This window comes from Sycon ciliatum, chromosome 7, assembly GCF_964019385.1.
Source record: "Sycon ciliatum chromosome 7, ocSycCili1.1, whole genome shotgun sequence".
Taxonomy (NCBI): Eukaryota; Metazoa; Porifera; class Calcarea; order Leucosolenida; family Sycettidae; genus Sycon; species Sycon ciliatum.
This window is the reverse complement of record NC_088649.1, coordinates 14,273,396-14,300,690: the sequence shown is the minus strand read 5'-3', so window position 1 is coordinate 14,300,690 and position 27,295 is coordinate 14,273,396. Positions and strand designations below refer to the sequence as shown.

The 27,295-nt window shown below is 46.4% G+C and overlaps 1 long non-coding RNA gene and 4 other non-coding genes across 5 annotated transcripts in view; all 5 read right to left on the bottom strand.

The window, feature by feature from the left end:
- LOC135821923 (uncharacterized) overlaps positions 1–27,295 on the bottom strand; it is a 104,588-nt gene that overhangs the window by 50,805 nt on the left and 26,488 nt on the right. The window contains exon 4 of the long non-coding RNA XR_010554419.1: positions 7,254–7,393. This is a non-coding gene — a long non-coding RNA (uncharacterized LOC135821923). The remainder of the gene's footprint in view (positions 1–7,253; positions 7,394–27,295) is intronic.
- Trnak-cuu (transfer RNA lysine (anticodon CUU)) lies at positions 3,015–3,087 on the bottom strand. Its single transcript has one exon. It is a non-coding gene; the product is annotated as a tRNA-Lys (tRNA).
- Positions 5,158–5,381, bottom strand: LOC135821958 (small nucleolar RNA U3). The gene has a single exon (XR_010554447.1). It is a non-coding gene; the product is annotated as a small nucleolar RNA U3 (small nucleolar RNA).
- Positions 7,047–7,120, bottom strand: Trnan-guu (transfer RNA asparagine (anticodon GUU)). Its single transcript has one exon. It is a non-coding gene; the product is annotated as a tRNA-Asn (tRNA).
- On the bottom strand, positions 7,504–7,576 carry Trnak-cuu (transfer RNA lysine (anticodon CUU)). Its single transcript has one exon. It is a non-coding gene; the product is annotated as a tRNA-Lys (tRNA).

Genomic DNA, 27,295 nt, shown 5'->3' with positions numbered 1-27,295 from the left:
GACAACTACGTGGATGATATCCACGTGCCGCTTGACCGTGCTGCCGAAGTGTCCTCTCAGCTTGCTGCGTTTGGTTTTGAGACCAAGCCTGCAGAGCCATTGCCTGATGCCCGTGTTCTGGGCTTGCAGCTCCATTCTAGCGCCACGGGTGAAGTCTTGTGGACCCGTCGTCAGGGTGTTGATCTGTCTGTTCCACCCACGACTACGAAGCGGGAACTCTTCAGTTGGTGCGGTCGGGCGCTCAGCCATTATCCCGTCTGCTGTTGGCTTCGTCCGGCCTGCAGCTTCTTGAAGCGCCTCGTGTCTGGCCAGTCCGCATGGGATAAGCCTGTCTCTCCTGAAGTACAGCGGTTCCTCCAGGAACTGTCCGATCGCTGTGTTGTCTGATCGTGTTTCTCTCGCTGTTCAGTTGGTTGCTGTGTTGTTGAGTTTGGTTGTCGGTATGTTGCTCTTCTCGTCGTTCTGTTGTTCTGCATTAATTTGTGTTGTAGATTTATTTTGCGCTGCTGCGCGCATATTGTTATTATTTTGTTGGAGCTTTGGCTCTCGTGTTTCGGTTATCCTTGTGTGCCTGAGTTTAGAGCGTCGGCTCTTGTGTCTTGGTTTGGCCCTGTGTCGTGGCCCAGTTTTGTTGTGCCACAATGTAAGCTGTTGGTTGGTTTTTCTGTTTTGCTGTGGTTCCTTTTGCTGTTGTGCATGTGGAACGTGGTGTCGGTTTATTATTTTGTGGAATGTCATCAAGGGGGCAGGTGTTGTAAAATGATGTGTTGTTTTCCTGTGTGATGGCATTCCCCAAACTGTCTCGTCTAGTCGCGTGCATGTGTGATATGAGCATGCGCGATTTTGTAGTCGAGAGTCCTTTTGTCAGTCTTCTTGTTCGTCCCTTTGAGTGTTGTCTCCATTTCCGTAATGTCCAAATATAAATAATGTAATAAACCAGTCTTGTCCTTTGTGTCCTGCGTCCCGGGGAACGGAATGGCTGTGATTCCGTTACAACGTGGTGCCGAAACCCGGGACGCAGAGGATGAGTAAGTTTGTCATGAGTCTGTTCGTCGTCGTCAACAACTAATACAAGTAATAGTACAACTAGAGAGTAAGCGTGGGGATGGAGGAGAGACGAGGAGCTGGTGGAAGCGGAAGAAGACGCGGAGAGGAGGCAGAGAAGGTGGTGGATCGGCAGAAGCTGGGGACTGGAGCCTGGGACGGCAGGTACCGCATGGAGCGTGTGGCCGTGGCTCGCCAGAGGCCAGTGGATGAGTCTGGCATCACCGACTGTGTGTCGTCCTTTGTTGTTCGTCTTGTTGTTGTCTTGCTCGCTTAATTGTCTCTCTCATTTTCTCTCTCCTTTCAACCATGCATAATTTGTTCCTTATCTAAAAAGGCGGTGATCTTTTGTGTGACGGTGTGCACGGGGTGCATGACTGAGTGCCTAAGAAGGTTTAGATACCCATACAGTGCTGGAACAGTCTTGCACTCACAGTACTGTCAAAGTGACAAACGTTCGCAGCGTGCAAATTTAGCGTTTTCTTAAATCGGGCTGGTTCATGATCAGAAACGTTTGCGATTCCATCTCTTCAGTCGGATCTTGTACTGTCTACAATCAATGTGCGGAAAGGTTTGCGACGATTTCTATTCGCGAATGTGTGATGGTCGCGAAAATTGCAAAATTTAATCTCTAGCAAAAGTTTCTCACTTTACAGTACTCTAAACATAACATGCCGGCTTAAACAAATTCACAGTTTGCGAGAGACTCGGCTGGAGGGGGAGTTTTCCGCATCTGTACGATCGCCACCGCTCTCCATGGATCAAGGCGCAGGTTTTCCGCATCTGTACGATCGCCACCGCCCTCCATGGATTAAGGCGCAGATGCAGCTCCTAAAGCGGTGGGACACGTGTATATCAGACACACCACAAAGTCGTCAAAGACTGAACATCCTATTGCCGACTTGCTTACCTGATAATATGCTGCTGGACCGTTGTGAAGCATTTCTTGACTCTCCGCCTGCCTGTCGGGTGCCATCAACCGATTAGCCGAGAAGCTAGGAGATAACTGGATCACGTGCATCGGACCCATCCGCGACTGTCACTCCACAAAATTAATGGCACGTGTCGCGAACCATGGACATACCCTTTACATAAACCACTCGAAGCAGACCATTTTTTCCTTAGTGCCCAATTTTCTTGTGAATCAAGCCTGAAGAATATTTACAAGGGGAGAGCGATAATATAGGTGAGTCGGAGTGCATGCCTGTAGCAGTAGTGTGCCGTGAAAGTGTCTTGCGTACAGCGTCAGCAGAAATATACAAGCGATAAATATACAAACGCATCGAAATTAGCTCCCAAGGAGTAGCGAAGAATCAAAGAGAAGCAAGAAGAGCACCAAGTTGTGGAACTAAAACAGCTCCACGTGCATGTAGCTGAAAAGGTGACACATAAAGATACGCACGGTGCAACGAGTCCAACTGTGAGCATAAAAATGGATAGTGAAGGCCATCAAAGATGCCGATAGTCGTACACACAGTCCGTGTTGGATGTCAGTGCGTGTGCAAGCCCAAGTGCATGGGTTCGAAAGGTGCCCGGAACGGAAACATTAGAAATGCAACGAAGTGCAAGGTGAGAAAAGGGGTGCCCAGAATTGAACCTTAGAAATGCAACGAAGTGCAAGGCGAGAAAAGGGGTGCCCAGAATTGAACCTTAGAAATGCAACGAAGTGTTACGAAGTGCAAAGTGAAGAAGAGGTGTCACAAAGGGATGCGAGTGATTGAACGTACAAATCATGCACTGAACAACGATACATGTATACGTAGCTGTGAATTCTTGGTTATATACATGCATTGTGCTCGTGACTACGAATAAAATCCGATCGCATTCGCGACAGCACGGACATGCTCTGCGAGAGAACTATGCCGGAAACAGTCAACAAAAGGAAGAAAACAGAACAACGCGAGTCAATCGGAGAACTAAGCCAGTTTTGGTGGTCACGAGACAGAACTCTTCAATGAAAAAAAAGTAAGCGCCCAACGTGGGGCTCGAACCCACGACCCTGAGATTAAGAGTCTCATGCTCTACCGACTGAGCTAGCCGGGCTGCATATCGTGTAGCCGGTGGTCTTCAGGCAAAACCAGAAAGGCAGTGAATGGTACACACAAGCGTTCTGCCTGCACTACAGTTTTTAAAGTTGACGTTGAATGGAATCCGTGTACAGGATTACTGTACAGCTGTAGGAGAACGGCGCGCACTGCCACACTGCGCACAAACTGAAAACCCTGAACACACGCCCAACCACGGCCTGTACCAGTCACAACGCAACACTTCCGTTCTTCTGCTAGAATGCAACTGTTTAGTCAGTACAATGTAGGTAGGTTATAAAGGTGCTACATACATAGCCACGTACAGATCTACTGAGAGCGCGAGCAGCGAGCCAAGCTCGGAGGCTTGGGCACGGCATAGTTCATAGTTCATAGTTCATGCAAGAGCATAGTTCATTATTCATAGTTCATTATCATGCAAGAGCATAGTTCATGATTGGTTCTAAAACAGACAGCAAGCATATAATGAATCTGCGTGCCAAGACAAACATGCGAGACTTGCACGTTCCGGAGCCAATCATATGTAGAGAGTGCCAGCCGCAAAGCTATAACATCAGCATGCTGACCAACCATGACTTGTCACCACAAGTCGTACTACTACTAGTAATGCACAACACAATCATAGGGAGCACGTCCAGCCCGGCCCAGTGTTCATAATAATATAGTAACTGATTACGTGCAGCACAGTCATGTATATGCCAATCTATCGTCCGAGGCTGACTGATGACACCTACTGCTAGCACACATGCACAAGTCAACACTGATACTACTACACCGTCGCTCATCGACAAACTGGCGGGTCAGGCTCGTAGCGTAAACCGTTCTTATTGTCATGTACTATAGTCTATGCATAGTTGAGTCACCGGCCCGTGTATACATTGGTATGCTGTGCCTGGTGAAATTCTAGCCTGTTCGCTCCTCGGCGCTCCGTTTTTCGGCGCCGGACAGAACTGTACGCAGGGCGTCCTGCTGCACGTGTGCTCACCGGGGAGTGGTAAAATGCCGGTATTTTACTACTCCATGGTGCTCAGCCCGGAGCTTGTTGTAGATCTGTGGTGGGACAGCATATGCTATGTGCAAGTTCAACCACAGGGTTCGATTTCAATGATTGGCACAAGACCGTACAGTTGCGTTTGTGTCCAAAGATTTCATAAGGAACCACACGATTTTTAGCGCAGACCATTCGAATTTCCACAAGAATTGATGGAGTTATGAAGAAAAAATAAGTTGTTGTTGCCATCTTCAGTAGGTCCGTCAAATAGTAGTGGTGGAATATTCTTGTGACCAGACGAGACCAGACGACGCTTAAAGAAACCGGCACAAACACTGCACCAGTCACACTCCACAACAGCTAGAAGTTGCTCCTGATAAGCCTTGTTTGGTTCCACTATGATGTTCGGAACCCATCAGAGGAGAGGTAGTTATGAAGGTTCCTTTTTCGCAAAATGTTCTAAAAATCGCTGCCTACAAGTAGCCGTCTATCAAACGGGTATCGGTTTGTTTCCGGGTCCTAACGATTGCATAACTGATTATTCAAAATAACCATTTCAGCCCTACTTTTGTACACATATTCTGCACAGGGCATTACCAAGAGTATATAACCCCCTGGGTTATGTACTCTTGGCATTAGGGAGGTTTAGTCTCACGTAATCCGTGGGTACTTTACGTGTGTGTACCATGTGATACTCAGTGACCCACGTACAGACGTTTTCTGATTCACGACATACCGTGTATGGAGGCTCACCCACGTTCCGCCAGAACGTGGGTGAAAATCAGAATGGAGCGCATTTTGCGAGCTGTGAGGGTGCTCAGCTGAAGAAATTTCCGAAGCACGAAATCAAAATATTCGATGAGCTTCTTAGGCCCGGGTAGCTTCGCCTTTCGCTTCATGCTTTTGTTTGTTCCGTGTGACTAAACACAACATTGGAACCTGGATGCCCTTCATCCACTTTACGTGGATCACCCACGTACGCGTTTCCGTTACGTGGGAACTAAATCTCCCTATTACAGAGGCAACAAAACTTCACAAGAAGTTACCAACAAAATTCTTTTTCATTTATAAAGAAAAGCCACTCATAAAGCAGCCTCCCCCTCCACACTGACCAGAAGGACAGTGCAGAACGGTCATCAATCACCAGCACTCTTGCAACCAAACATGGATGCTGTCGTGCTGGTGCGCTTCCCGCTCAAGGGAGGATACTACATGTCATCCTCGTGGCTTATGCAGTTGTCTTTGTAGGAGAACAAAGACGGGATACGTACTATAGAAATGATCCTAGTGAGTACGATCTTGAGTTTCAACCAGCACTCAGCTTCCCTATGAACACATTCCGACTCTAGTGTTCATCATCACCGATTCTAGATCAGCCATTCATGAACTACTAACACTACAACACCATGACAACAACAACACAACAGTATTGCAGAAAAGTTCCTCGGCATAATCCATCGCCTCTAATACGTCTCACTGTTGTCATGGTTATGCCCTTTGGGTTCTCCTTTCCCATTCCTCGGCAGTCGGTAGGAATTCCCAAACAGACACACACCATGGCAAGGGTGTCAGAACTGGTGCGGCAGATGCAGCATTTACCGCAGCAATAAATGTACTTAAAGGGGAAGTTAAGGCAAAAATTAAAATTTCACCAGTTGTAGTCTTCGGGGTGCTGAGTCGAATGGTCTTGGTCCGAGAAAGCTGAGACGCTCCCTTCCTACTTGAATCCCAATCGAACTCGCGCACTTCCACCGAAACTGGGTGACTGCGCCCTACTAGATGGGGATTTGTATGCAAAATGTCACTAAAAGCGCCAATTCGTTCTTATTAAAGCACAGATGACCGCGATTGGCCCATATGTTGTAGTCTTTTGGACGCTGAGTCGACTGGTTTTGGTCCGAAAAGGCTGCGATACAGCGTTCGCCCCTAATTCCCAATCGAACATGGTTGAACAAGCGGTCACGTGCTCCTGCGTACACCAGTCAGCTGGTCACCGTGCCTGCAGGGTACAACTTACAGCCTGTTTTGACCTTTTTTGGGTGCAGTCCTGTCACTCGAGTTGAACCTTGGTGTGAAAGTTGTCGCCTGCTGGCGTGGTGACCAGGTGATTTGGGCACCCAGGAGCACGTGACCGCTTGTTCAACCATGTTCGATTGGGAATAAAGGAGGAACGCTGCATCGCAGCCTTTTCGGACCAAAACCAGTCGACTCAGCGTCCAAAAGACTACAACATATGGGCCAATCGCGGTCATCCGTGCTTTTATAAGAACGGAATGGCGCTTTTAGTGACATTTTGCATACAAATCCCCATCTAGTAGGGCGCAGTCACCCAGTTTCGGTGGAAGTGCGCGAGTTCGATTGGGATTCAAGTAGGAAGGGAGCGTCTCAGCTTTCTCGGACCAAGACCATTCGACTCAGCACCCCGAAGACTACAACTGGTGAAATTTTAATTTTTGCCTTAACTTCCCCTTTAACTTTGTTATCTTGTGCCTTTTGAAGCAATAAAATATGGGCAAGAGTCCATAAACAAGAGTATGCAACTGTGATCTCTTTTCTTTTCTATGGGCCAGATGCGCGGCGCGCTGCCTTCATTACATCATTCAGCTGCAGTCCGCGCACTGCGGAAAATCAAACACCGCACTTTCCCTCTGGTTTGAAATGAACTTTCGTACGGAACTGGAGTTCATGCGCCAGAATTTAGAGATCGCGTAGGTACTGGAACGAATCGAGCAAAACGGATGGGCTCGCACGAGAAATTGTGAGTTTAAATGCATGCTTTCAGAGCGTGATGAAGGCAAGTTACGTAATGAAGGCAGCGCGCCGCACACTGACCCATCACCACAGTTGCATACTCTTGTTTATGCACTCTTGATATGGGCTATTTGGCCCCAATTTTATAAAAATTTCCACCCACCTTTTTTTCATTCTTTCGTGCGCACAAAGACTATAATGCAAAAAAAGATGGTCGTCCCCGGGTGGGCTTGAACCACCAACCTTTCGGTTAACAGCCGAACGCGCTAACCGATTGCGCCACGGAGACAAGTTGATTCAGCAGGTGGAGATGATAGTCCATGATGCAAAGGAAGGATCCACAAACGGAACTCAAACCCAGCAGAGGTGATGCCGGCCACAAAGTCATCAAAGACGGAACATCCTATTGCCGACTCGCTTACCTGATAATATGCTGCTGGACCGTTGTGAAGCATTTTCTTGACATGCCGCCTTGCTCTCGGGCGGCGTCAATTGATTAGCTGAGAAGCTAGGAGATGCTGACTGGACCATGTGCATCGTGCGGGCGGGCTCTGCGAGAGAACTACGCCGGAAACAGCCAACAAAAGGAAGAAAACAGAACAACATGAATTATTCGGAGAACTAAGGTTACTGTGCTCACGAGACAGAATTCTTCAATTTTAAAAAAGTAAGCGCCCAACGTGGGGCTCGAACCCACGACCCTGAGATTAAGAGTCTCATGCTCTACCGACTGAGCTAGCCGGGCTGCACGTTGTGTAGCATGTGGTCTTCGGGGAAAACCTGAAAGGCAGTGAATTTTACACACAAGCATCCTGCCTACACTACAGTTATAGCAAAAGTACATAACCCCCCCCCCCCCCCCAGAGTGTGCAACGCCTGATCCATGGATCCAGTTCTGCATAGGGTCTTGGTCGAGGGAAATCGAATCCTAGTGTCATAACACCGTACACATCTCAGGGGAACCCAGGCAGTCGCGGGTACTCTCGGATCAAAAACAACGGCGCCCTGCCTCGAGACCGGCCTTGCGCCGGTGTGAAGTGTACGCAGGCCATCAGAAAATCTGATTACCCTCGACCAAGACCCTATGCAGAGCTGCATCAGGCGTTGCACACTCTGGGGGGTTATGTACTCTTGACTAAAGTTTACGTTGAATGTAATCCGTGTACGGAATACAGTACACAGTAAGCGTTTCAGCCCTAATTTTGTGCATAATGTTATGTACGTATCCTGCACAGGGCCTTGCAGAGGCTACAAAACTTCCCTAGAAGTAGAAAAAATAATTTCTTTTTCATTTCTAAAGCCTGTGACCAGTCTGCGGCCCATCACTTTATTAAACTCTATCCGCAAAGTGATATCCATCATTGTGCTTCGGCCCATCACTTTATTAAACTCTATCCGCAAAGTGATATCCATCATTGTGCTTCGGCCCATCACTTTATTAAACTCTATCCGCAAAGTGATATCCATCATTGTGCTTCGGCCCATCACTTTATTAAACTCTATCCGCAAAGTGATATCCATCATTGTGCTTCGGCCCATCACTTTATTAAACTCTATCCGCAAAGTGATATCCATCATTGTGCTTCGGCCCATCACTTTATTAAACTCTATCCGCAAAGTGATATCCATCATTGTGCTTCGGCCCATCACTTTATTAAACTCTATCCGCAAAGTGATATCCATCATTGTGCTTCGGCCCATCACTTTATTAAACTCTATCCGCAAAGTGATATCCATCATTGTGCTGCGGCCCATCACTTTATTAAACTCTATCCGCAAAGTGATATCCATCATTGTGCTTCGGCCCATCACTTTATTAAACTCTATCCGCAAAGTGATATCCATCATTGTGCTTCGGCCCATCACTTTATTAAACTCTATCCGCAAAGTGATATCCATCATTGTGCTTCGGCCCATCACTTTATTAAACTCTATCCGCAAAGTGATATCCATCATTGTGCTTCGGCCCATCACTTTATTAAACTCTATCCGCAAAGTGATATCCATCATTGTGCTTCGGCCCATCACTTTATTAAACTCTATCCGCAAAGTGATATCCATCATTGTGCTTCGGCCCATCACTTTATTAAACTCTATCCGCAAAGTGATATCCATCATTGTGCTTCGGCCCATCACTTTATTAAACTCTATCCGCAAAGTGATATCCATCATTGTGCTTCGGCCCATCACTTTATTAAACTCTATCCGCAAAGTGATATCCATCATTGTGCTGCGGCCCATCACTTTATTAAACTCTATCCGCAAAGTGATATCCATCATTGTGCTTCGGCCCATCACTTTATTAAACTCTATCCGCAAAGTGATATCCATCATTGTGCTTCGGCCCATCACTTTATTAAACTCTATCCGCAAAGTGATATCCATCATTGTGCTTCGGCGCATCACTTTATTAAACTCTATCCGCAAAGTGATATCCATCATTGTGCTTCGGCCCATCACTTTATTAAACTCTATCCGCAAAGTGATATCCATCATTGTGCTTCGGCGCATCACTTTATTAAACTCTATCCGCAAAGTGATATCGATCATTGTGCTGCGGCCCATCACTTTATTAAACTCTATCCGCAAAGTGATATCGATCATTGTGCTGCGGCCCATCACTTTATTAAACTCTATCCGCAAAGTGATATCCATCATTGTGCTGCGGCCCATCACTTTATTAAACTCTATCCGCAAAGTGATATCCATCATTGTGCTTCGGCCCATCACTTTATTAAACTCTATCCGCAAAGTGATATCCATCATTGTGCTTCGGCCCATCACTTTATTAAACTCTATCCGCAAAGTGATATCCATCATTGTGCTTCGGCGCATCACTTTATTAAACTCTATCCGCAAAGTGATATCCATCATTGTGCTTCGGCCCATCACTTTATTAAACTCTATCCGCAAAGTGATATCCATCATTGTGCTTCGGCGCATCACTTTATTAAACTCTATCCGCAAAGTGATATCCATCATTGTGCTTCGGCCCATCACTTTATTAAACTCTATCCGCAAAGTGATATCCATCATTGTGCTTCGGCCCATCACTTTATTAAACTCTATCCGCAAAGTGATATCCATCATTGTGCTTCGGCCCATCACTTTATTAAACTCTATCCGCAAAGTGATATCCATCATTGTGCTTCGGCCCATCACTTTATTAAACTCTATCCGCAAAGTGATATCCATCATTGTGCTTCGGCCCATCACTTTATTAAACTCTATCCGCAAAGTGATATCCATCATTGTGCTTCGGCCCATCACTTTATTAAACTCTATCCGCAAAGTGATATCCATCATTGTGCTGCGGCCCATCACTTTATTAAACTCTATCCGCAAAGTGATATCCATCATTGTGCTTCGGCCCATCACTTTATTAAACTCTATCCGCAAAGTGATATCCATCATTGTGCTTCGGCCCATCACTTTATTAAACTCTATCCGCAAAGTGATATCCATCATTGTGCTTCGGCGCATCACTTTATTAAACTCTATCCGCAAAGTGATATCCATCATTGTGCTTCGGCCCATCACTTTATTAAACTCTATCCGCAAAGTGATATCCATCATTGTGCTTCGGCGCATCACTTTATTAAACTCTATCCGCAAAGTGATATCGATCATTGTGCTGCGGCCCATCACTTTATTAAACTCTATCCGCAAAGTGATATCCATCATTGTGCTGCGGCCCATCACTTTATTAAACTCTATCCGCAAAGTGATATCCATCATTGTGCTGCGGCCCATCACTTTATTAAACTCTATCCGCAAAGTGATATCGATCATTGTGCTGCGGCCCATCACTTTATTAAACTCTATCCGCAAAGTGATATCCATCATTGTGCTGCGGCCCATCACTTTATTAAACTCTATCCGCAAAGTGATATCCATCATTGTGCTGCGGCCCATCACTTTATTAAACTCTATCCGCAAAGTGATATCGATCATTGTGCTTCGGCGCATCACGGAATCCGGGGCACTCTCTCGTCATCTTGGTACTACACAGTCCGGCTTCCGCCCGGGCCGTAGTACAGCGGACGTGGTCTGGACCCAGCGGTGGGTCGCTGCAAGAGCCATTCGTTACCGATAGCAATTTCACATTCTAGGCCTGGACATGTCCAAGGCTTTTGATACGATTAACCGCCTGAAGCTACTGGAGGTGATGTCTGCAATCACCAATCCAGGTTGCACATGTCTCATCTACCACCTACTCCACAACACAACTATCACTGTTAAGGTTGCAAGTGCCACAGCTGAACCGTTTGAGAGCACTATCGGAACACCACAAGGCGACAGTCTCAGCCCAGTTCTCTTCATCTGCTATCTGGAGGCTGCACTACAGGAATGCAGAACTCGTCTCGCGCCCCGCCCTGCTGGCGACGCAAGTCTACCACCAGAGACGGGCTATGCAGATGACATCTCCTATTATTCAACCTGCAGGCTGTGGCTTGAGAATGCTCTGCCTGTAATAGCAGACACACTGCACGATTGGTCATTAAAAGGAAATCCAGATAAAACAGAGTGGATCCGTGTGTCACCTGAATCCGAGAGCTGGCGGACATCTAGGCAGCTTGGCTCCTTGATGGGGGAGGAAGAGAATGTTCGGCGCAGGATGGAACTTGCCTCTCGCGTGTTTGGCCAGCTGTATGCCCTATGGCTGCGTAGAGATAAAGTAGCGGAGAAGACACGCTTACGCCTGTACAACGCTATCGTACTGCCGACATTCCTGTACAATTGCGAGACCTGGGGATTATCGTCAACAGCAATGGCCAAGGCAGACGCATTCCACCGGCGTCAAATGCGATCACTACTTGGAATACGATACCCAGACACAATCTCAAACGACGACCTATACCGCAGAACCAAGAGCAACCCTATATCAGACACAGTTGCATGTAGGCGACTACGAATGACCGGTCATGTGCTACGGATGGACACGGACACGCCACCGCAAGTAGCCATGAGCGGCTATTTTGACAAGGGCAACAAAGCACCCCGTGGACGGCCAAGGTTGACACTGGCCACACGTCTGGTCGCTCAGCTGAATAAGCTGGGCGTGCCAATGAAGACCATGGAAGACCTTTCCAGGTGCCGACAACAAGCAGCAGACAAGACAGACTGGAAGAAACTGTGCAGCTTGACACCCGAGGAGAAATCAGTATCAGCAGCTACTACACCTAGCTGATGATGCTCACAAGACAGAGGCAGAAAAAACACTGAATTTCTTTATTTTAGTGCTCTACTATGCAAAATGTGCTATTATTATTATTATTATTATTATTATTATTATTATTATTATTATTATTATTATTATTATTATTATTATTATTATTATTATTATTATTATTATTATTATTATTATTATTATTATTATTATTAATAGCAATGAAAAGTATGAATGCCGCAGACATCACCACGCAACATGACAATTTGTTCAAGGTTTGGTTTTGTGTGTTTCCAAAATCGATTTTCACGTTGCGATCATCAGTGGAAATACGCAACTAAAGAGATCAAGGGAAAAACAAAGGTTAAAAATCCAAAGAAGTGTGACACATGACGGGTAACTTGTGGTAAGTATTACAAAAAGTGAGAACTAAAATAAAGAGTAAGTGTGACAAACGGGCATGAACAGTGCAGAAACAACTCATGAACACGGGGTGCAAACTCACGAAAATAACCTAAGTGCTAAAACATGTTCTTTTTGCTTACACAAATCGGGCTTATGCGTACGAATACAAACAGCTTCAAGGACCTTCAACTGCTGGACATAACGGGCACGACACAGTACAGAGAAGTGGGAATCATCATACACACTCAAACAATCGGGACGAGATAACAAATGCAAATACACAGCTGACTTCTTACGAATTTCACCCTCATCAGCTCCATCACCTTCCCTGCCACCTGACTCCTCCTCGTCCGTTTTATCACCATCACCACCAGCCGTCTCACCGTCATCCGCCTCGTCTTCATCCGCCGCCTCGTCATCACCCGCCTCGTCGTCATCTGTATCCTCGCCGTCATCCGCCTCGTCGTCATCTGTATTCTCGTCATCCGCCGCATCATCACCCAACTCATATTTACCACCAGTCAGTCGTCTGATACCATCCATGTTCTCCTTCCTACGTCTGTCCCGTGCCACTGTCCTTACCTCATCTACGTCCCGAGATTGTGTTCCGTTTTGCCCCCGGCTTCCGGTCTCCTTCGATGCTCCGCGTGGGCCTTGGCCATTCCTAGCATATATTTCGGTTGAATAATTGGCGGTCGACCTCCGTGGTCTCTGGACCCACGGATCAATCGCCGGAGGGTGCTGCGGTGTCCGCACAGCCGGATACTGTGTCAAAGAAATGGGCTCAATTTCTGTGATTGGCGGTACTGTTGTTGTTGCCAACTCCTCCCCAACCCCAGCCACCAACGGCACTGGTGGTGGCTCCGGCGGCGGCAAGGGCAACGGTGGAGAAGGCACATTCGGTTGGCTTAGTGATCCACCACTCTTCCTCTGCACCGTGTGTTCGACTTGCTCTGGTTGTGTCGGTGGTAGAGGGAGCGGGTTCTTGCGTGGTCTTCCCCGCTTCGGGCGCTTCGCTTTTGCTGCGTCCTGCAGCATGTGAAGTGGTACATGCTGCTTGATACGTGCGCTCAGGTGTTGAAGGGTCCTACCAACGTACCGGCTATCACAATTCCGGCACTCAAATTGGTAGACCAAGTGGCTCAATAGGTGGGATGGTAGGACATCCTTCCTCACCGTGAACGCACGTATCGTAGTGAACACAGGGATGAAGTGCGCCGCAAAGTATGTTTGTGTAACTTAAGTTTCACGAACACGAACGTTCCTTTACGAGAAACAATAGACATTTGCGCCATGGCGTTATACCATAACAGATCTATCACTCCCCCAGATTTGAATGAAACAGAGTTCGTGAAACTTATGTTCATGGTCACGTCTGGTGTGGAGTTTTCATTCGACAATATAATGTACAAACAGAATGATGGAGTCGCCATGGGATCGCCTTTGGGACCAGTCTTGGCGAACATATTTGTTGGCTTCTGCGAGTCGTCTATTGACCCTTCACTTTGGCCATCAATGTACTGTCGTTTTGTTGATGATGTGTATTGTCACGACGACGACAAGGAAACCTGTGATAGGTTTATGGAAACTCTCAACTCCTTACATCCAGCATTAAAATTCACATCAGATGGTGAAAACAATGGTACACTTTCTTTCCTGGATGTTAGTATTTCTCGTAACATGGATACGCACAACATGGACACGACCATTTATAGAAAGCCCACTTTCACAGGCTTGTATATCCCATGGTCAAGTTTTACTCCAACTAAGTCCAAAACACACCTCGTCAAGGCCCTTGTCTACCGTGCACATAGGATATGTTCCCCTCATCTGCTGGACGAGGAACTAGAACGACTCTTAACCATAATGACAAAGAATGGCTATCCAAAGACACTTTTAATGAAACTCATCAACCAGAAACCGACCTTGGAAAAGACGATTACTTTTGGACCAGAGAGATGCCCTGTGGTACTACGTTTGCCATGGGTTGGTGCCGGTTCTTCGCGCGTGGAGAAGGAGGTGCGGAATATTGTTTGTTCCTCTTATCCGTGTGTCAAATTGTATGTCATCTTTGGGACGACCCGTGCGTTCAGCGTGAAGAAGGACGTTCTACCTACCCTAAGCAAAAGTAATTTAATCTATTTCTTTCAGTGCCGAAATTGTGAAAATCGGTACGTAGGTAGAACCTTTCAGCACCTGGGCGCACGGATTCGTCAACATGTACCGTTGAATCTTGTCCCTGTAGCTGCACGTGGTTCTCGACCTCGGCGTGGTCGTCCACCGAAGTGTCCAGTGCAGTCCATGTCTGAGGTGGACTTGTCCAAGTCCGCTGTGGATACGCTTGCCGACGCCTCCTCCTTTTCGTCGGGCGGAGGGCTGGAGCCAGCCCAAACAACAGTCAACAAGAAGAAGAGACCTATACGGAAACCACCGAAACTGACATCTGGACAATCGAGCCCCGGACGAGTCACCAGAAGTCAATTGAGGAGACGAATTGATGACGAATCAAAAGAACCAATACTGGAAGTGACAACAACGGTTAATGTGAAGAAACGAGGTAGACCACGGAAGCAGGACAGACTGGACGTGGGGCAGCACACTGATCTCGACCGAGGCAATCGGAATTGCAGGGACGCAGGGCGTAATGGGAGAGATTCGCAAGCGGCAATATCGGAGGTGACAACGGCCAAGTCGTCGGGTCAGGGAAACGGTACCTCGGCAATCAAGTGTCACCTGTCGGGCAGTGCTAGTTGTCGTGAGTGGTATTCCGATGATGTATTCTCTGTTTTGTCGCGTGGTAGGTCTTTGTTACATCTTGCCGTGTTGGAAGCTTTGTACATACGTAAGTTAGACCCTGAGCTTTGTGTTCAGAAGGAGAATGTGTTGTCTTTGCAGTTGTTTGGCACTGTTCGTCGTGAAGGTGCGAAATAGATCTCTTGATATTTCTCTCTTTTTCTTGTCACTACGTTTTTGTCACTTACTGGATTTGCATGCTGTTTTCTTGATTCATTATATTTTTTTTTCGTGTCACTTCTACACATAATTGGAGTGATATATTTCTGAACTTCTTTTCCTTATAGTTGTAGTCTTTTAGCTTATTTCCATCATTCCCTGTAGTATTTTGACAAGAAGGGAACGAAAACGTTCAATACTGTGACACATGTCCTAATTGGCTGGTGGTGACTCTTGCGTAGATGCATGCGTAGATAATACACTTTTTTTGTATTATTATTATTATTATTATTTTACAAGAAGTCGGAGGCGGATAATACTTTAATAACGAAGGTACGTGTTAGGTCGTAAGTATCCACGCAAACACACATCCAGTCAAAATAAGGCACTTGTCAAAGTATCCGAACGTTTTCGGTCCCTTCTCATCAAGGATTATACAGGGAATGGCTCAAGTTGGAAAGACTAAAACTTATATAGCGTAAAGATATGAGATAACAACACTCGTGACAAGGTGAAAAAAAGTATCAAGTTCAGCACGACACAAAACTCGAAGGACATAATAATAGCGACAAGAACATAGTGAGCAAATTAAGTTACATTGTTAACACCTCGACGAGGAGTAACACCAAACAATTGTAGCGACAACACATTTTCTTTTTGTACGCAAAGTTCAGGATCTAACTTACGGATATACAAAGCTTCTAACACAGCCAGATGCAACGCACATCTACCACGTGACAATATTGAGAACACATTATCACTGTACAACTCACGACAATTGGTACGGGCTGACAGATGTTGCTTGATGGACGAAGTGCGATTCTTAGCTCCGTTGGGTGTAGTCTCCTCCAATCTCATATCTTTACGCTATATAAGTTTTAGTCTTTCCAACTTGAGCCATTCCCTGTATAATCCTTGATGAGAAGGGACCGAAAACGTTCGGATACTTTGACAAGTGCCTTATTTTGACTGGATGTGTGTTTGCGTGGATACTTACGACCTAACACGTACCTTCGTTATTAAATTATTATTATTATTATTATTATTATTATTATTATTATTTTAGAATTGCGATCAACAGAACGAGCTGAACCGACATTTCACAAAGGCTTTTATTGTTTTCAAAAAACGAGTGGATACGAAGGCAGTGAAGAACGTGGAAGAAAGAAAAAATGTGATATGGAAAAAAATGATGAACAAAAAATTTGTACTTCGAACTAGTTTTCGCACAACACTCCTCAGGAAGCTACGTTGTACTAATGAAAAACAATCCAGAAAGATACTAATAAAGAGAAATGGAGTGAGAAGAAACAACACCTATGAAAATGATAATCCTAGCACTAAGGTAATAACAGGAAAAACTGCGAAAGCAATTAACGAACTTGTAAGGACTACTAGTATACTGTGACACAAGATATGACACCATGGCCAACCAGAGCCAAACCGACAGAACAAGCTGCCACTAAAACAATTTCAAACGAATAATGCTGTCCTTCTGGACACACAGATCAGGCTTATGAATACGTTGACAAACAGCTTCTAACACACTCAACTGCAACTTATAACCATGACGAGCACGGCACAAAACAGAAAAAGAAGAATCAGAATACACCTTGCAACAATCAGGACGAGATGCAAGATGCTTATACACTGATGACTTCCTACTAGAAAACACACGCTCGCACCCACTCTTACTCACACAATCATTCTCGCTCTCACACTCACCGGAATCACTGGACTCACTGGCCGAATCCTCCTCAACGACGTCCTGCCTCGGAGCAATCAGGTCCCGTCTCCTCCCATCCCTCGTCTCACGTTCCTGTTGTGTATTACGTTGGCTCGGTACTTCCGTACTGAAATAGGTCATGGTGTAATTAGCAGTTGTTCTTCTGGGTCTCGTTGATATTGAGGTAGGTATTTTTGTCGTCTCTGCCGGTGATGCAGCAAGCGATGCTGATGCAAACGTGTCTGCATGCAACACACGTGGCGTCGCCGAAGCCACATCCACCTCCGCTGGTGGAGGGAGTGACTTGGTCATGGCCACGGGAGCCAATGGTGGACTTGCCGAGTGGGACGCTAGGTCCTGTGTTGGCGGAGGTAGTGGTTGTTTACGGGGTCTTCCCCGCGTGGGACGCTCCAGTTGTGCGCTACGTGGGATAATGTGTAAAGGAGTGTGTTGCTTGATGCGTTCGCTCAGGTGCTGAACAGTCCTACCAACATACCGGCTAGCACAATTCCGGCATTCAAAGTTGTAGATTACATGACTTAAATGATGGGTTGGTAGGACGTCCTTCAACACCGTGAACGAACGCATCGTTGTGTAGACGGGTATGAAGTGTACCGCATAGTAGGTTTGTTTGATGATCGCACGAACTTCACGACTCACATTGTCAGACTTCTTGCCCTTCCATGGTAAGCACAAAAAGACGGGACAACGAGCAGGCCCTATCAATTCATGTTTCGGCGTGGGGGCTGTAGACAACAGTTCTGCCAACATGTCGCCTGGGTATCCGTTTTTGGTGAAAACTGAACGGAGAAATTCGAGCTCACCACTGAGTTTACAAGGCGAACAGATCCGTTTGGCGCGATCCACGAGATTCTTTACTAAGTTGACTTTATAATTAGATGAACAGTACGACAATGTGAGTCGTGAAGTTCGTGCGATCATCAAACAAACCTACTATGCGGTACACTTCATACCCGTCTACACAACGATGCGTTCGTTCACGGTGTTGAAGGACGTCCTACCAACCCATCATTTAAGTCATGTAATCTACAACTTTGAATGCCGGAATTGTGCTAGCCGGTATGTTGGTAGGACTGTTCAGCACCTGAGCGAACGCATCAAGCAACACACTCCTTTACACATTATCCCACGTAGCGCACAACTGGAGCGTCCCACGCGGGGAAGACCCCGTAAACAACCACTACCTCCGCCAACACAGGACCTAGCGTCCCACTCGGCAAGTCCACCATTGGCTCCCGTGGCCATGACCAAGTCACTCCCTCCACCAGCGGAGGTGGATGTGGCTTCGGCGACGCCACGTGTGTTGCATGCAGACACGTTTGCATCAGCATCGCTTGCTGCATCACCGGCAGAGACGACAAAAATACCTACCTCAATATCAACGAGACCCAGAAGAACAACTGCTAATTACACCATGACCTATTTCAGTACGGAAGTACCGAGCCAACGTAATACACAACAGGAACGTGAGACGAGGGATGGGAGGAGACGGGACCTGATTGCTCCGAGGCAGGACGTCGTTGAGGAGGATTCGGCCAGTGAGTCCAGTGATTCCGGTGAGTGTGAGAGCGAGAATGATTGTGTGAGTAAGAGTGGGTGCGAGCGTGTGTTTTCTAGTAGGAAGTCATCAGTGTATAAGCATCTTGCATCTCGTCCTGATTGTTGCAAGGTGTATTCTGATTCTTCTTTTTCTGTTTTGTGCCGTGCTCGTCATGGTTATAAGTTGCAGTTGAGTGTGTTAGAAGCTGTTTGTCAACGTATTCATAAGCCTGATCTGTGTGTCCAGAAGGACAGCATTATTCGTTTGAAATTGTTTTAGTGGCAGCTTGTTCTGTCGGTTTGGCTCTGGTTGGCCATGGTGTCATATCTTGTGTCACAGTATACTAGTAGTCCTTACAAGTTCGTTAATTGCTTTCGCAGTTTTTCCTGTTATTACCTTAGTGCTAGGATTATCATTTTCATAGGTGTTGTTTCTTCTCACTCCATTTCTCTTTATTAGTATCTTTCTGGATTGTTTTTCATTAGTACAACGTAGCTTCCTGAGGAGTGTTGTGCGAAAACTAGTTCGAAGTACAAATTTTTTGTTCATCATTTTTTTCCATATCACATTTTTTCTTTCTTCCACGTTCTTCACTGCCTTCGTATCCACTCGTTTTTTGAAAACAATAAAAGCCTTTGTGAAATGTCGGTTCAGCTCGTTCTGTTGATCGCAATTCTAAAACTATTGTCGCCTCGACGCCTATTTACATTATTATTATTATTATTATTATTATTATTAACTGGTTTGAGGGAAAGAGACAAACGGGAAAAGTCTGAAGAAAAAATTGACTGTCACCACCAGGACTCGAACCAGGGACCCTCGCTTGTAGCCAGCGATGCTCTAACCACTGAGCTATGGTGTAGTCGTCATCCCAGCAGAGGCCGTTCAACATTTTCCTCAGACTTCATAACTCACACTTCCTGTGAATCCACACAGGCGGGTGGGACGCAGCCCTCACTGTAACCCACACACTTCACGTACAAACTAGCACGCGGGGAGCCCCAAGTCATAAAATAGTAACTGGTTTGAGGGAAAGAGACAAACGGGAAAAGTCTGAAGAAAAAATTGACTGTCACCACCAGGACTCGAACCAGGGACCCTCGCTTGTAGCCAGCGATGCTCTAACCACTGAGCTATGGTGTAGTCGTCATCCCAGCAGAGGCCGTTCAACATTTTCCTCAGACTTCATAACTCACACTTCCTGTGAATCCACACAGGCGGGTGGGACGCAGCCCTCACTGTAACCCACACACTTCACGTACAAACTAGCACGCGGGGAGCCCCAAGTCATAAAATAGTAACTGGTTTGAGGGAAAGAGACAAACGGGAAAAGTCTGAAGAAAAAATTGACTGTCACCACCAGGACTCGAACCAGGGACCCTCGCTTGTAGCCAGCGATGCTCTAACCACTGAGCTATGGTGTAGTCGTCATCCCAGCAGAGGCCGTTCAACATTTTCCTCAGACTTCATAACTCACACTTCCTGTGAATCCACACAGGCGGGTGGGACGCAGCCCTCACTGTAACCCACACACTTCACGTACAAACTAGCACGCGGGGAGCCCCAAGTCATAAAATAGTAACTGGTTTGAGGGAAAGAGACAAACGGGAAAAGTCTGAAGAAAAAATTGACTGTCACCACCAGGACTCGAACCAGGGACCCTCGCTTGTAGCCAGCGATGCTCTAACCACTGAGCTATGGTGTAGTCGTCATCCCAGCAGAGGCCGTTCAACATTTTCCTCAGACTTCATAACTCACACTTCCTGTGAATCCACACAGGCGGGTGGGACGCAGCCCTCACTGTAACCCACACACTTCACGTACAAACTAGCACGCGGGGAGCCCCAAGTCATAAAATAGTAACTGGTTTGAGGGAAAGAGACAAACGGGAAAAGTCTGAAGAAAAAATTGACTGTCACCACCAGGACTCGAACCAGGGACCCTCGCTTGTAGCCAGCGATGCTCTAACCACTGAGCTATGGTGTAGTCGTCATCCCAGCAGAGGCCGTTCAACATTTTCCTCAGACTTCATAACTCACACTTCCTGTGAATCCACACAGGCGGGTGGGACGCAGCCCTCACTGTAACCCACACACTTCACGTACAAACTAGCACGCGGGGAGCCCCAAGTCATAAAATAGTAACTGGTTTGAGGGAAAGAGACAAACGGGAAAAGTCTGAAGAAAAAATTGACTGTCACCACCAGGACTCGAACCAGGGACCCTCGCTTGTAGCCAGCGATGCTCTAACCACTGAGCTATGGTGTAGTCGTCATCCCAGCAGAGGCCGTTCAACATTTTCCTCAGACTTCATAACTCACACTTCCTGTGAATCCACACAGGCGGGTGGGACGCAGCCCTCACTGTAACCCACACACTTCACGTACAAACTAGCACGCGGGGAGCCCCAAGTCATAAAATAGTAACTGGTTTGAGGGAAAGAGACAAACGGGAAAAGTCTGAAGAAAAAATTGACTGTCACCACCAGGACTCGAACCAGGGACCCTCGCTTGTAGCCAGCGATGCTCTAACCACTGAGCTATGGTGTAGTCGTCATCCCAGCAGAGGCCGTTCAACATTTTCCTCAGACTTCATAACTCACACTTCCTGTGAATCCACACAGGCGGGTGGGACGCAGCCCTCACTGTAACCCACACACTTCACGTACAAACTAGCACGCGGGGAGCCCCAAGTCATAAAAATAATAGTAACTGGTTTGAGGGAAAGAGACAAACGGGAAAAGTCTGAAGAAAAAATTGACTGTCACCACCAGGACTCGAACCAGGGACCCTCGCTTGTAGCCAGCGATGCTCTAACCACTGAGCTATGGTGTAGTCGTCATCCCAGCAGAGGCCGTTCAACATTTTCCTCAGACTTCATAACTCACACTTCCTGTGAATCCACACAGGCGGGTGGGACGCAGCCCTCACTGTAACATTATTATTATTATTATTATTATTATTATTATTATTATTATTATTATGACGACTTTATTCACTCCCAAAGCAGAAAAAGAAAGCTTGAAAGGAGGCATGAAGCACAGCACCGGGATCCATATGACCCAAGGGTGAAGCACCAATCAATGAAGATAAAAGAAAATCCTGAACCAAATTTTGATAAACTTCATGAGAGAAAAATTCAAGTATACCAACTTCGATACTCACATAAAATCACAGTCATGTATAACAGAACTACTCAAGTAGTAAACACCAAGCATGCTGCACATGGGACACTCCAAGCAAGACAAACTCAGACGAGATAAAACGGCATATGCAGAGAAAGACAATACATGACTGGGGGCATATGGCAGAAATTCACGCCTCTCGGCTCGTCACACAGCACATGATGCACCACAATCATAAAACACACAGACTGAGACACATCGAGACATTACGGGCAGGCTAACATAAGGTCAACCGACCGTTCCGACCATGCCACTCTCCCATCCATGACCAGTCACCGACCGCACAATTCTCAGGGTGCCCAGAATAGCACATTGCTGCAGCCGCTGGATCACGGACGCGTGGAGCCCAAGGCTTAAGATGTGGCTGCGGCTCGTTCCTGACACACCACCCAGAGCACCAATGATAACTGGAACAATAGTTATCTTTTTGTTCCAGATCCTCCTCAGCTCTGCTGCCAAGGGCAGGTATTTGCTGATCTTCTCCTGCACCTTCTCATTGACCCTGTGGTCCAATGGGACACTGACGTCCAAGAGCAGTGCCCGATCATCCAGAACCAGCACCAGATCTGGTCTGTTCGCTTTTATTACTCGATCTGTGGGAATGGAAATCTCCCACATCAGCTTGCAACTGGCAGAACTTGTGACCTGCACCAGCTGCTTACTGCTGGGTAATCCATGCTGCTTACACAGCGCACGATGCAGGGCCTGGACCACAAAGTTATGCCGGGCAATGTATGCAGTCCGTGCCAGGGCTGGACAGCAGGCGATGATGTGGTCCATATTTTCTCCGGGTGCACCACATACACGACAGAGGTCCACGACATCATGCCTCTTGTGGATATGGCGCATATTGTTTCTCGTGGCAATCACCTGATCCTGGCAAGCAATGAGAAAGCCTTCCGTTTCAGGACGCATTGTCTGGGATCTGAAACAGGAAAACGAGAGCTGCATGTCCAGGATGCCATCAACACGCGCCCAATAGCGACCATGAAGAGGCATCGCTCGAAGTTCACAGCGGCGGTTGTCATTGAGGGCCTGTTTAACAGTCTCTTTGTTAGCGGTGTCCAGGCTCGTCAGGCGAAGGCGCTGCAGGACAGTATTTGCCAGCTTTGGTATTGATTTTCTAGAGGGACGTGATTCATGGTGCTGGAGAACAGCGGCCAGGGCAGGAACATCTTCCCGATCCTTCAGGTACTGAGCGAGCCGGATGCAAGTACGGTCATGGAGATCTACGATGCATACTAGGCCACGACCTCCCTCACTCCGCGGTAGATATAGGCGACGGATTGAGGCACGTGGGTGGTGGGCCCTGCTAGCAGTCAGAGCCTTCCTCACTGTCCTGTCCAGCGAGCGGAGCTCATCCGCAGTCCAAGGAACGACTGTGCCAAGGCCATAGGACACCATTATTATTATTATTATTATTATTATTATTATTATTATTATTATTATTATTATTATTATTATTATTATTATTATTATTATTATTATTATTATTATTATTATTATTATTATTATTTTACAAGAAGTCGGAGGCGGATAATACTTTAATAACGAAGGTACGTGTTAGGTCGTAAGTATCCACGCAAACACACATCCAGTCAAAATAAGGCACTTGTCAAAGTATCCGAACGTTTTCGGTCCCTTCTCATCAAGGATTATACAGGGAATGGCTCAAGTTGAAAAGACTAAAACTTATATAGCGTAAAGATATGAGATAACAACACTCGTGACAAGGTGAAAAAAGTATCAAGTTCAGCACGACACAAAACTCGAAGGACATAATAATAGCGACAAGAACATAGTGAGCAAATTAAGTTACATTGTTAACACCTCGACGAGGAGTAACACCAAACAATTGTAGCGACAACACATTTTCTTTTTGTACGCAAAGTTCAGGATCTAACTTACGGATATACAAAGCTTCTAACACAGCCAGATGCAACGCACATCTACCACGTGACAATATTGAGAACACATTATCACTGTACAACTCACGACAATTGGTACGGGCTGACAGATGTTGCTTGATGGACGAAGTGCGATTCTTAGCTCCGTTGGGTGTAGTCTCCTCCAATGTCCCGTCATCTCGCCTCTTCGCGGCATCACCACTATCCGTCTCTTTGCTTTTCCGCGGCCTTCCACGTTTTCTGACACTAGCCGTTGTGTGCGCGATGCCCAGTGTCCTTTCAGCTACGTCTCCTCCATTGCGGATTTCTATTGATCTTCTTACTCCAACTTGTCCGGTGTTCGATATTGAGGTTCGTTTTCGCGGTCTACCACGTTTTCGAATATTGACTGTTGTTGTCACTTCCGTTGTCGTTGTACGTGCGTCCTCACCAGTCCGTATTTTTACTTGGCTTCGCGTAACCCTTCCCGACGCAGACAGATCCTTTGTCAATTTCGGTGGTTTACGTGTCGGTCTTTCACCATCTTTCACGCTGTTCTCAGCTGGACCCTGCGCTATACACGCGGAGGAGGACGGGCATGCAGTGACATCTTCACAGGAAGAGGAAGATCCACCGATGGACTGGACAGCACATTTTGGAGGACGACCACGGCGAGGACGACACTCACGCGCATCAAGCGGAACAAAACTTAACGGCACATGTTGACGAATGCGCGCGCCCAGGTGCTGAAGGGTTCTACCTACATACCGATCTTCACATTGTCGGCATTGAAAGAAATAGATAAGGTTACTTTTACTAAGGGTAGGTAGAACATCCTTCTTCACACTGAACGCACGCACTGTCCCAAATATGACGTACAGCTTGACGCACGGATAAGATGGACATACGATACCACGAACATCCTTCTCCACGCGCGCAGAACCGGCGCCAACCCAGGGTAAACGGAGCACCACTGGGCAAAGGTCAGGTCCAAATTGGATCGGCTTGTCTGTCGCCGGTTTTTCGTTGATAAGCTTGGCCAGAAATTCCTTTGGATAGCCGTTGTTCGTAAATATTGATGTCAGTCTGTCTAATTCGTCCTGCAATAGATGAGGGGAACATATTCTATGCGCACGATAAACTAGCGCTTTCACAAGATGTTTCTTCGATTTCGTTGGAGTATAGCTCCCCCACGGAATGTAGAGGCCGGTGAAAGTTGGCTTCCTATAGATAGTGGTGTCCAAACTCTTAGTGTTAATGTTGAGTGAAATTTGTACATCCAAGAAGGATAATCTGCCGTTTTGTTCCGCTTCCGACGTGAATCTCAACGCCGGATGGAGGCTATTCAGAGTTAGTAGAAAAGTCCCACAGACATCCTCATCCTCATCGTGACAGTACACATCGTCTACAAAACGACAGTACATAGAGGGCCACAATGATGGACTAATGGACGCTTCACAGAACCCTACAAATATATTAGCCAATACAGGACCAAGTGGCGAGCCCATGGCAACGCCATCTATTTGTTTATACATAACGTTGCCAAATGAAAACTCAACGCCAGATGTAACCATTAACATGAGTTTCACAAACTCCGTTTCGTTCAAGGACGGCGGAGTAATGGATTTATTGTGGTACAGTGTTGTTGCGCAGATGTCAATGGTCTCCCGTAGTGGCACGTTAGTAAATAAGCTGACCACGTCATACGAACACATGAATCCGCTCGATTCAAAGTTTGCGTCCCTTAGCTTTTCCACAAACTCGAAAGTATCTTTGACGCAGTGGCTGTTGTAGAGGTTGAGTACCGGCTGTAGCATGGCACATAGCCACTTGGATGTTTTAAATTGCGGCGATCCTGACATGCTCAGTATTGGTCGTAAGGGAATGTTCTTCTTGTGAATTTTTGGGAGCCCATACATTCGTGGTCTTGTTGATCCCGTCGGTGCCAGAAGGTCGTACTCATAATCAGAAATTTGATGTGTTTTTGAAAGAGACAATAGGTATTTGCTAAGTTTAGTGTCGATGTTTTCTATATGATCATATACATCGCACGGTCCGAGTCTACAGAATTTCGTCTTGTCCTCCAGAATGACCATCATCTTGGTTTGGTAATCCTCCCTTGACATAATAACCGTTGCCCGACCCTTGTCAGGGCGGGAGATAATAATGTCCGGATTTTTCCTAAGCTCTCTCATTACTTTGAGGTGCTCTCGTGTGAGTGAAAAAGACCGGGTGTCAGGAGAAGACTGCGCAAACTTGTGTGCCTCGGCAGCCAGAGACGCCCGGCAAGTCGCTGCTGTTTCGTCAGATTTTGCTGGTACCTTGGACAATTGCTGCTGCAGCAGCTCAAACTCCGCCAACATCTCCAATCGGTGGAGTTTCGGAGGAATGCCAAAATCCAAACCGCCGCACAGCACGTCCTTTTGTAGTTGCGTCAGAGGGATATCGGCAAGATTAATAATAGTATCATAATTGTCGCTACATGTGCCGAATCGGTCCTTTCTCAAGGCAGACACAATCCAAACGTGTTAACCGCACTTCGTCCATCAAGCAACATCTGTCAGCCCGTACCAATTGTCGTGAGTTGTACAGTGATAATGTGTTCTCAATATTGTCACGTGGTAGATGTGCGTTGCATCTGGCTGTGTTAGAAGCTTTGTATATCCGTAAGTTAGATCCTGAACTTTGCGTACAAAAAGAAAATGTGTTGTCGCTACAATTGTTTGGTGTTACTCCTCGTCGAGGTGTTAACAATGTAACTTAATTTGCTCACTATGTTCTTGTCGCTATTATTATGTCCTTCGAGTTTTGTGTCGTGCTGAACTTGATACTTTTTTCACCTTGTCACGAGTGTTGTTATCTCATATCTTTACGCTATATAAGTTTTAGTCTTTTCAACTTGAGCCATTCCCTGTATAATCCTTGATGAGAAGGGACCGAAAACGTTCGGATACTTTGACAAGTGCCTTATTTTGACTGGATGTGTGTTTGCGTGGATACTTACGACCTAACACGTACCTTCGTTATTATTATTATTATTATTATTATTAACTGGTTTGAGGGAAAGAGACAAACGGGAAAAGTCTGAAGAAAAAATTGACTGTCACCACCAGGACTCGAACCAGGGACCCTCGTTTGTAGCCAGCGATGCTCTAACCACTGAGCTATGGTGTAGTCGTCATCCCAGCAGAGGCCGTTCAACATTCTCTTCAGACTTCGTAACACACACTTCCTGTGAATCCACACAGGCGGGTGGGACGCAGCCCTCACTGTAACCCACACACTTCACGTACAAACTAGCACGCGGGGAGCCCCAAGTCATAAAATATTAACTGGTTTGAGGGAAAGAGACAAACGGGAAAAGTCTGAAGAAAAAAATTGACTGTCACCACCAGGACTCGAACCAGGGACCCTCGTTTGTAGCCAGCGATGCTCTAACCACTGAGCTATGGTGTAGTCGTTATTATTATTATTATTATTATTATTATTATTATTATTATTATTATTATTATTGTAAAATAGAAAAGGACATATGGATACGAGTTTAGAGTAACTCTCCATCACTGTAACATGATACTATA